This window comes from Rhinopithecus roxellana, chromosome 11, assembly GCF_007565055.1.
Source record: "Rhinopithecus roxellana isolate Shanxi Qingling chromosome 11, ASM756505v1, whole genome shotgun sequence".
Classification (NCBI taxonomy): domain Eukaryota; kingdom Metazoa; phylum Chordata; class Mammalia; order Primates; family Cercopithecidae; genus Rhinopithecus; species Rhinopithecus roxellana.
This window is the reverse complement of record NC_044559.1, coordinates 71464482-71474957: the sequence shown is the minus strand read 5'-3', so window position 1 is coordinate 71474957 and position 10476 is coordinate 71464482. Positions and strand designations below refer to the sequence as shown.

The 10476-nt window shown below is 37.6% G+C and overlaps 1 pseudogene; it reads left to right on the top strand.

Moving 5' to 3' along the window:
• The first annotated feature begins 7856 nt into the window (after window positions 1–7856).
• LOC115900311 lies at window positions 7857–10146 on the top strand (annotated as a pseudogene).
• Window positions 10147–10476: the final 330 nt, after the last annotated feature.

Genomic DNA, 10476 nt, shown 5'->3' with positions numbered 1-10476 from the left:
TAGCACATTAATAGCACACTACAGCTGCCCACATCAAATCATTAAAAAGAAATGGAAGCACAAAACTCCAGAGTACAAATAAACCTAGTTAAACAACCATTGAGAGCTAATTTCCTTATGGACCTTCATGACCAAAAATGAGGTTTCCTCTCTTATGTTTATGTAATAGGCATTCCGAGAAACTTAATCAGCTGGAGGGCAAATTGTAGAACTTAGGAGGGAAATATATCCAAGATGCTTCCAGGATTCTCTGAGTTTAGACATGGGAGTGTAGGGTTCCGGCTCAGAGCCAATCTGGCTGACTTCAAACCTCAACTCTGCTGCTTAGTAGCTGGGTGATGTTAGACAAGTTGCCTACCCTCTCCAAACCTCAGTGCTTTCATACTTTTCTAAGCACTAAAAGTGAGGTTAACAACAAAACCTTCTGCATGGAGCTGTGGTAGGATCAAATGAGATAAAATTCATGTTCTCGTGCTGTATATAAAACCATTTAATGCTTAGCATTCAGGTAATAATTTGAACATCTATTTTTGATTATACAGCATATATAAAATGTCCCCATTTTTACAATCAAAAGACGAATCTTGAAGCTTAACATTTTATGTAGGTCAAAGGCATTCTATCGACTGAAGAGGAGTTTGGGCATCGTTTGATGCATAAGTGTATTAGTCCATTTTCATGCTGCTGATAAAGACCATACCTGAGACTGGGCAATTTACAAAAAAAGTCCAGCCATGTGGACTTATAGTTCCATATGGCTGGGGAGGCCTCACAATCATGGCGGAAGGCAAGGAGGAGCAAGGCACATCTTAAGTGGATGACAGCAGGCAAAAAGAGCTTGTGCAGAGAAACTCTTGTTTTTTAAAACCATCAGATCTTGTGAGACTAATTCACTATCATGAGAATAGCACGGGAAAGACCTGCCTCCATGATTCAGTTATCTCCCACTGGGTCCCTCCCACAACACCTGGGAATTATGGGAACTACAAGATGAGATTTGGATGGGGATACAGAGCCAAGACCATATCACTAAGTATTGGATAAGTGCCTACTATCCGTCAGGAAATAAGAAACAAACTCTCACTAACCATAAAAGAGTTTCTAATGCTAATGAATAGAACACAAAACAAGAAATATTATCAGGTTATATAGGTTTATTTTCAAATTAGTGGTATTTACTAGTGTTTCTCAAAACTGGAATCTATGTGCCCCTGTCCACAGATACATTTTTATGCAGAGTCTCTCTGTGAATTTTTTACATTTTTCTGAAAATCTTTCAAAATGAATTAATATAAACATATTGATTATTTTGGTGGTAAAGTACATCTGAGTACCACCACAAGATTTCAGTGCCAAAGTTTATGTATTTGTACTTGTGATTATGATTGTGTGAAGTCCAAGTTATGTCACTTTTATTTGTGCTTACTAATTAAGATTAAAAATAAGTGAAGCATTGAAGCCAACTAAATGCAAATTGATGTCAGAAGGCTGTATGAATAGTTGAAATAAAAAACAGTGGAAGAAGAATTTGAATTATCACATGGAACAAGGTAACAATAGGCATGCTTATCTCAAACAATGTAGGATGTTATGGGGGTCTCATATTCATGTTAAAGCAAGGAAAAAGAAATGCACCAAAGTGATGCTGTTTGTCAATTTTATTATTTTTTTCTACTTAATTTGTAAATGTATTTTGTTCCCATTGCTATATAAATGACATAAGGTATAAGTTTATATTACACATTCTATGGCCTTTCTAAAGTCACTTATTGGTTCTGACAGGTTTTTGTAGATTCTTTTGAACCTTCTGCATAAACATTTCATCTGCACATAGTTTATTTCTTCCATTCCAATCCAAATGGCTTTCTTCTTTCTTTCTTTTTTTGACATATTGCACTGGCTAGCACAATGTTGAATGAAAATGATGACTTCACATTGATGAGAATCAACTTTTATTCTTGGTACAAGTCTGTCTTTCTTTGCCTATAGGCTCTCATCCAGCATCACTCTCTGCAGGCTTACAGAATGTTTGATCCACTGATCACATAACACTGCACAGACCAAAGGGCCCATTTTAAAGCAAAGGAGGTACAGCGATGGGTATATGACAATGAGATCTACTGGTCATATCTCATACTATACCATGCAGGAGCTGCAGAACTGAAAGAGTGGTGGAACTGTTTGTTAAAATGCCAGCTTATAAATGGTGCCCAGTGAAGATGAGATGCTGTCCCTGAGAATCTAGTATACACTCTAAATAAAAGACAATTATACAGTGCTGTATCCACAATTGGTAAAATCCATGGGCCAAGGAACCAAGGAACGAGAAAGGAATAACCCTGCTTCCCATCACTCCTAGTGATCTACTCAGGGGAATTTTGCTTACCATTCCCACAACTCTGAGTACTGCAGACAAGTAGGCAAGAGGGACAGGCAAGAGTCCCATTGACCTCCTTCTTCCGAGGCTCCTTCTACTGAGGGACCAGTTGGCAAGAAAAGAAGTTAATTAACCCTAATTATTAGGTGATACAGTTGTTGTTACACTTGGAGGAAACACTATGAATAAAACAAAAAGACTGGTAGTCTAGAGTACAAGCTCTCAATGTGAGTTCAACGAATTTTTTTTTTTTAAATCATTGTTTCCAACAGGGGCAGAGGCTCACTCTGTATATATCCAGACCTGTTGAGAGAACACAGTTGTAATACATCAAACATTTGTCTGCACATTCAAGGGCATGGAGGAGAGAGGAAAAGCAGCAGAAAGGTGACCAAAGCAGGGTGTATTCGTCCGTTCTCAAGCTGCTCTAAAGACTGGGTAATTTACAAAGGAAAGAGCTGTTAATTGACTCACAGTTCCGTATGGCTGGAGAGGCCTCAGGAAACTTAACGATCATGGCGGAAGGCACCTCTTCACAGGACGGCAGGAGAAGGAATGAGTGCAAGCAGGGAAAAAGCCAGACACTTATAAAACCATCAGATCTCATGAGATTCATTCATTATCATGAGAAGAGCATGGGGGAAACTGCCCCCAGGATTCAATTACCTCTACCTGGTAATCCCCTTGACATGTGGGGATTATAGAGACTACAATTCAAGGTGAGAATTGGGTGTGGACACAGAGCAGAAACTATATCACAGGGTAAGAATGACTGGGATATTCAATTTCATATAAAAATTTTAATTATTCTGTCACTTATTAAGCAGCACAGTGATAAGTGCATAGAGGGAAACACGGATCCATAGGACAATGGCTTGTCTTCAGCACTAGTTACTTCACTAAAATGAAGACTTTTGTGCTCTCATCTGTCTTGATTCACCTCTCCTGGTCATGAAGACCTGTCTTCCTAGAGGGTGTTAGGCTATTTCCTCTCTCTCTTACATTGTTTATGGGTGTTGTTAGTCTCTCCACCTTCATGAGGATAGTTTCTTGCCCCTCTGTCTTCTTTACCGTTTTATACATAGCACCTAGCACATGGCTTAACACATAGAGTTTAACTATATTAAATTAATGGGTGACTTACCAATGGTAAAGCCGTAGAATGGAATGTCATTCTATTTAAAATCATTCTATAAGTGGAAAATTACTAGTCATATATTATTAATTTGTAAATAACCAGGTTACTGATTAATACATACAATATATTCTCATTTTTAAGAGTATGATAAAAATACATAAATAATCATGCCGGTTATCTGTAGAACATGGCAATAGGGGTGATTATATATTCTTTTCTGATAGTTTTAACTCTATTTATATTTTTCTCTGCAATGGAAATATATTGCTATTTTTAAAAAGGATAAATTTATTTCTAATAATAAAATGCTAACCACTCTATTGATACTTATTCTTATTGCCTATGTGGAAAAACAAAATCATTTGATCTATGACTGAAAGTGGAGTAACTAATATTTACCACCAGGACTATAGTTCTCAGTTGGAGACAATTTTGCCTCCTCAGCAAGCATTTGGCAATGTCTGGAGATCATTTTGATTGCCATAATTTGGGATGCAACAGTTGTCAATTTAAGAATATAGTAGGTAAAGGCCAAAGATGATGCTTAACATCTACTTTGCACAGGACAGCCTCCCACAACAAAGAATTATCTGGTCCAAATAGTGCTGAGGTTCAGAAACCCCGTGCTAATATAATTAGTATTTTTATTCTGAAGGACTTTCAGATAATATAATTCAGGTTTTCAGCTTCAGCTTCTTTAGAGGAAGAAATGTTTTTTGTCACCAAACATGTAACTGCTCACTCTGGCTAAAGATTATTCTTGCATTTATTCAAAATGGAGTTCATAAAAATAGATTTTAAAGATATTCCTTTATATTACAGCTATATGTAGGTGCAATTCATTGAGAAAGGAAAGGTGTTATAAAAAACAGCTATTAATGGATAAAGCAAAATTATATTGGCATTTTCATTTGGTAGCTTCTTAATAAGAGGAAATTATTGAGATAATAGTGAACCATTCAAGGCTGACTTAATGTTCAATAAGAAACAACTTCGTTTATTGTCAGTTATCCAAAGGAGGTTCTGGCGGCCAGGATTGCTGAACATTTCACAAGGAAAGTTTCTCAATCTCCCTTTGTAAATGTCTTTAAAAATACAGACTAGATGAGAATTTGGGCATCATCTCTGAACTCAAGTGCACTTAATTTATTTATAAATCACATTTATTAAAGACAAATTATATAATATAGAAGAGTCATAGAAACATGTTTGTACATATAGTTGCTGTTTAACTTAATTAATTGATTTCCATAATGTGTAATTTTGGGCAAAAGCAATAACATTGTAGAATCTTTCCAAGAGATTCACTTTCTATTGTCACAGACCGACAATTTCTCTCAAGTGGATGACTGCAAAGCATCCTAACTAGTCTTCCCACCTCTAGTTTATAATGCAGACATTGCTCATAAATACAAGTAAATATCTCTGAGTGTTAGTTTCCTCAACTTCACAATGAGGATATTATCTGCTTCATAGAGTAATGCCAAGGGTTAAATAAAATGGCACGTATAAAGCACCTAAAGTAGTGATGAACACATAGTAGGTGCTCAATAATGAGAACCTAAAACAAAATAAAAGTGCACATGCTGATGGAGTGATGCATTTCACCCCCCACTCAGACATTTATGTTTTCATAATGCTATATTTGTATAAGCCTGTCTCTGAAATCCTGGGAATTTGCCAGACTACAAGCACAATAAGCTCCAGCTCATGGGAGCATGAAAATTATTTACTACAACCTCTTTCCTATCTGTTCCATTATCTGAGCAGTAAGACACCTTGGACTAGTGTAAACTACCATCTTAGGTAGAGATACCTTTTTTTATAAGTTGTTTCATTTCTGTGCAGTAAAATAACTAAGTGAATCAAAAAATAGCTTCCTTTCATTCACTTCCAGAGAAAATGGAAATATACTAATAGTATTGAGACTTACGCAATAATGTGTTCATCAGAAATTAAGAACTACTATTTGTTGAGGTTTATCTCTTTTCCTTTACCCCTCACACCAACGCTAAAAAGTGCCATTATTTACCCTGTTTTATGGATGAGAAACTCAGGTTCTAGACAGATTGTGATTTACTCAGTGTCACACGGCCATAAGCTACATGGTTTAGATTTAATTTCAGGTTTCTCTGACTTGTATGCAGACTGTCTCTCAGCAGAAATGTATTAGGAGGAAACTAGATAAGCTAAAATTTCTTTAGTCTTCCCAGGAGTAATTAAAGGTTGAGAAGAAGTTAAAGTTTTCATCTGGACCAAAGAAAGTTCTTTTCTTTTTATAAGAACTCAAAATAGTTGACTGACTCATGAGCTCTCCCAAGTCATGCTAAATTTTCAGGGTGTTGTTTTTGCCTAAATTTTCTCTCCTCAAAGCTAATGATTTCCTCCTCAGTGCTGATGTAGTTTTGTGCTAACCCAAAGGAAAGAAAGAATTACCCAAAGAGATATAAACTACAGCTTAAATCTAGACTCTATGTATGTTTGTCTGAATTCACATTCCCTGGCCCAGTCATAAGTCTTCTCTTTCCTTTTTCTCAGTGGTAGACCATATTCCTTGAAGTCAGTTATAATAAAATCACATTTCATTGCTGGAATAAGCTACATGCAACTAAGGAATAATAAAAATCATAGCTACCCCAAAACCCTTAAAATACCTGATAAATGGTATGTGAACATTTTGAAAAGAAATTATTGTTTCCTTAATTTCCCCTCCAATCATGAGAGTCATTTCCCCCATCTTTGCTTATCCTGGCAGCTATTCAAGACCAGCTTTCATTGCTATTCACTCTCTTTATTATATCTGCAACATGTTTGAATAGTCATAGTTCTGTGCTCAGCTTTGTAATTAGATGGAGTGATGAAAATAACTTTTACTTGAGTCCAATTTTCTCTGTATAAAAATAACTCTTTGAATCTTCTGATGTAATAAATTATAGAAAACTTTAGGTAGGATTGGTTCTAAAATTGGAGTCTGATTAAGGCCAGATGCCTCAAAATGGTATCAGAACCATCTTTCACATTGTATTATTTCATTGTAGACTCAGATGCTATGCCATAATTAACCTCATTGGTTCTGCAAATTTGAAGATTTATGGTGGATGACCAGTAGGACATAGCTATCATCTTACACAGCAAATTATGTCCAATAATTGCTCTGCCTACCAAATAGCTAATTTATAAAATTGAGGATTGGGGGATGAAATTCTCAAGCTTCTTTCAGGTCTGCTATTTATTTACCTCAGTTTCCATACACAGATATATAACACAATACATTAAAATGAAATTTTGAATTTGGGTCTCTGGCTTTTAAAAATATCACATTTTCTAAAATTGTGTCAGGAGAGAAGATTCTTATCTCCTCACTCAGCTTACTAAAGGCATTACATGGCATTAGAGTTAATAACTTGATCCAACAATAACAACACTAGTAAATAATTTACATCTTCATAGCACTATAAATTACAAACTAAATTTGGGATAGCAAACTGAAATCACTACAAGGCTGGTCAGGTGACCTAAATGGGTGAAGCTGGATGAGGATGTGGAAAACGAGACAAGGTAAGCATCAGAGTTTATACACTGGAATATCTGAGGCAATTCAGCAATATACTAGATAGCTCTTTTTAAAAAAATTCTCATCCAAATCCAAAGCTATGAGATCTGAATGAGTACCAAACCTCTCAATGACTGGAAGATTATCCATAAAAGTCCCTGGGAAGAGAGAAATGACCCCAAAGAGTCAAGTTGCCTTTATTCCCTACAACTCCCTCTGTGTTCCAGGGACGCCAGGGCTCCTGGGCCAGCCTTTATTAGGAAACTGCAAAAGAACTGGAACATTTCCTTGCTGAAGCACAAAGGCCCTTTGCCTCTTTTGTTGGCTCAGAAGCTTCAATCAGTTTCAGAGTTTCAAAGGTTCGAACAGTGGAGTTTCAACTGGGCTAGGATTGGGTAGTGTCCAGGGTACTGAGTAGGAAAGTGAATGTCTCTGCCCACTCAGTAACCCCAAGTTGGTGAAATCTTCCTATGAAGGTCAAAACATGATGTTTTATGATTTGAGCCGTCACAGGAGCGGCAGAGAACAGGGTGGTGAAATATCAATTTACCCTTCACTTTCAAACAACTATTTATTACTTGGCAACCTTTGAAATAACATAAACAACCATTCTTAAGGACTTACCAAAACCCATTCTTTAGCATCATACATTCAGAGCAGGCAGCTTCCTTTGAAAGTTCTAAAAGAGTCAGGCTAGCCTAGCTGATAGTTAGAGAGCCAGTGATGGACAGACATATAAAAGCCAAGTTAAGTGAAAGGGAAAGAGAAATGAACCATTAGAAAGAGACATGGCAACTCGAAGAAAAGTCATAGAGGAAGAACTGGGGAAAACAAGCTCCATTGTTTGTTACCCTCAGCTCTTAGCCAAGTCAGGGGGAAGATGGAAGATGATCAGCATACAGAAAACCCACTTATTGTCAGCTTTTGTTACACTCCATTATGGTTAAGAGACCAGATAAACTTTTATTCTCTCTTTAATATGAAGAGAAGGGCAATTGTTTATAAAGGACAGTTACAAAGAAGTGCTTTAGCGCCAGATATAATCCATTAACATCCCCTGACAGACTCCAATTACCCAATCCCCACTTATATAAATTAAAATACCGATTCCTTCAGTTATTTTTGTTAATCAATTCCACAGATATCTATCACCTACTCTATCTACTATGGGCTAGCCACTGCACAAGGCACGAGTGATATAAAGATAAATGAAATGTTAACCTTGTACTCAAGTAGACTATGGACTAGGGGATAAGGAAAAACACCACACCAGTAATGGCAGTATGGAAAGTGGCAAGAGCTCAGCCTTCAGACCCAGATAGAAATAGATTTGAATCTGTACTATGCCACCTCTTAGGTAGCCTCGCTAGCCAAACCTCAGTTTTCTCACTTGTAAAATGGACACAACTTTACATATAATATAGAGCACTTCTATGAACCAGGAATACCATTTGTCAAATAAAATAGGTATTCAATAAATGGGCATCAGTTTGTGCTGGTTACCTTGTGTTTGTCTTTCTAGATTCACACTCCACTTTTCTCAATCCTATTCTATGATGTAGGAGCTAGGAGACTGACCTTTACAGATTACATATATTATGAATTACATCAGTCTCCATTTATCCTTTCGCTTCTGGTTGGATTCAGTTCATTGAAGTCATTGGCAGTAGACTGGAGGACATGAGGAGTGTGAGGCTGAGTATGTATTTCCCAGGTTCCCTCATTGCAGAGTTGCTGTGGATCTTCTACAAAGGGCCACAGCCTTCATAAGGCTCAGGCATTCTTTTTGGCTTGTATTAACTACTTCTCTTTTCTTCATCAAGCTTAGGGTGGAAATAGTACCTTCTGATGCTACTAGTACGAGGATGGTACTGAACCAAAGGAATTGTTGGTTCCCCTAAATCCCGACAATTCCTTTGTTTTATTAAACTCTCCTCAAATTGTCCAGTTGGAGTATGCTGTCTGTTTCCTGCTGAGACCCTGATAGATACAAGTGTCTTTATTAGTATAGATAGCAAGGTACTATGAGAATAGAGGATAAACAAATAAAACCATCCTGGAGGATATTGGAAACAGTTATAGGGGGAGGTAGTATCTAAATGACCTTCTGACAACGAATAGGAATAAGCAATGTGAAAAAAAAAAGCAGGAAGAGAACATTCTGGGCAGAGGAATACCATATGCAAAGGTTCAGAGGCAAAAGCAAAAAGCAAAAAACAAAAACCCTACTACATTGTGGGGGAATTTCAAGCTTAACTAGAGCACAGAATAAGAGATAGAAGGCTGACAGATGAAGATGAAGAAGTAAATTGAACCAAGGTCACAAAAGACCATGTGTGACTTTTTCCTCCAAGTAGTGAGATATTATTAAAGGATTTTAACCTAGGTTATAACATGATGACATCGCATTTTAGAAAGTGATACAGAGACAAGATTAGAAAGGGGAAAGACTGGAGACAGAAATATCAATAAGCAATTTTGGTGAAAAAAATAAGGTAGCCAAATGGGGCTTTTTCTTCCCCTTTCCCCTAAACAGCTAGTTGTTAAACATTGATTAGGACCTCATTAAAATGGGAAGAGTCCCTTCCCTCAGCTGCTGCCAAGGTACTTGGTCCTTCTGAGAAAGCTAAGGCCACATTGGAGTGAGGCATTCCAACCGCAATGTGGTGAATGTGAGTCTTGAGCTGCCTGCTACCGTGCTACTTCATCTCGCAAGCAGTACTGTGGACCGGCGGCTCCGGTCACACTTTCACCCAAGATTGTCTGCATCTACTGGGTCCTCATTCTGCAAGACAATGAGGTGACCATCACGGAGGATAAATTCAATACCCTCATTAAAGCAGCTGCTGTAACTGTTGAGTACTTTTGGCCTGGCTTCTTTGCAAAAGCCCTGGCCAGTATGGGCAGCCTCCTTTGCAATGCAGGGGCTGCTAGATTGCTCCAGCAGTCCGCACTGCACAGGAAGGAGGTCCTGCCCCTTCCACCACTGCTGTCTCAGCTGAGGAGAGGGAAGTGGAAGCAAAGAAAGAAGAATCTGAGGAGTCTGATGAGGACACGGGCTTTGGTCTTTTTGACTAAACTTGTTTTATAACATGTTCAATAAATAGCTAAACTCTTAATAAACAAAAATATATAAATACATAAAAAAAAGAATACCTCTGATAATGATGGCAAAATTTGAAGTCTGACTTGTGTAAACAACGACACCACCACACCGTGAAGAACCTAGCCAAGAACTAACAGGCAAACTAGAACTGCAAGGCAAATTCCAGGACCTGAATGGAAAGCAAGTTAGAAGGATCAGTGGAATGTCCATGAGGAGCCATGTAAAGATGGACAAGCACAATGGCACTGAGAGGAGAATCTAAAACATCTGAAGTTGCAGGTAATCGAGGTTGCAAATTGGTA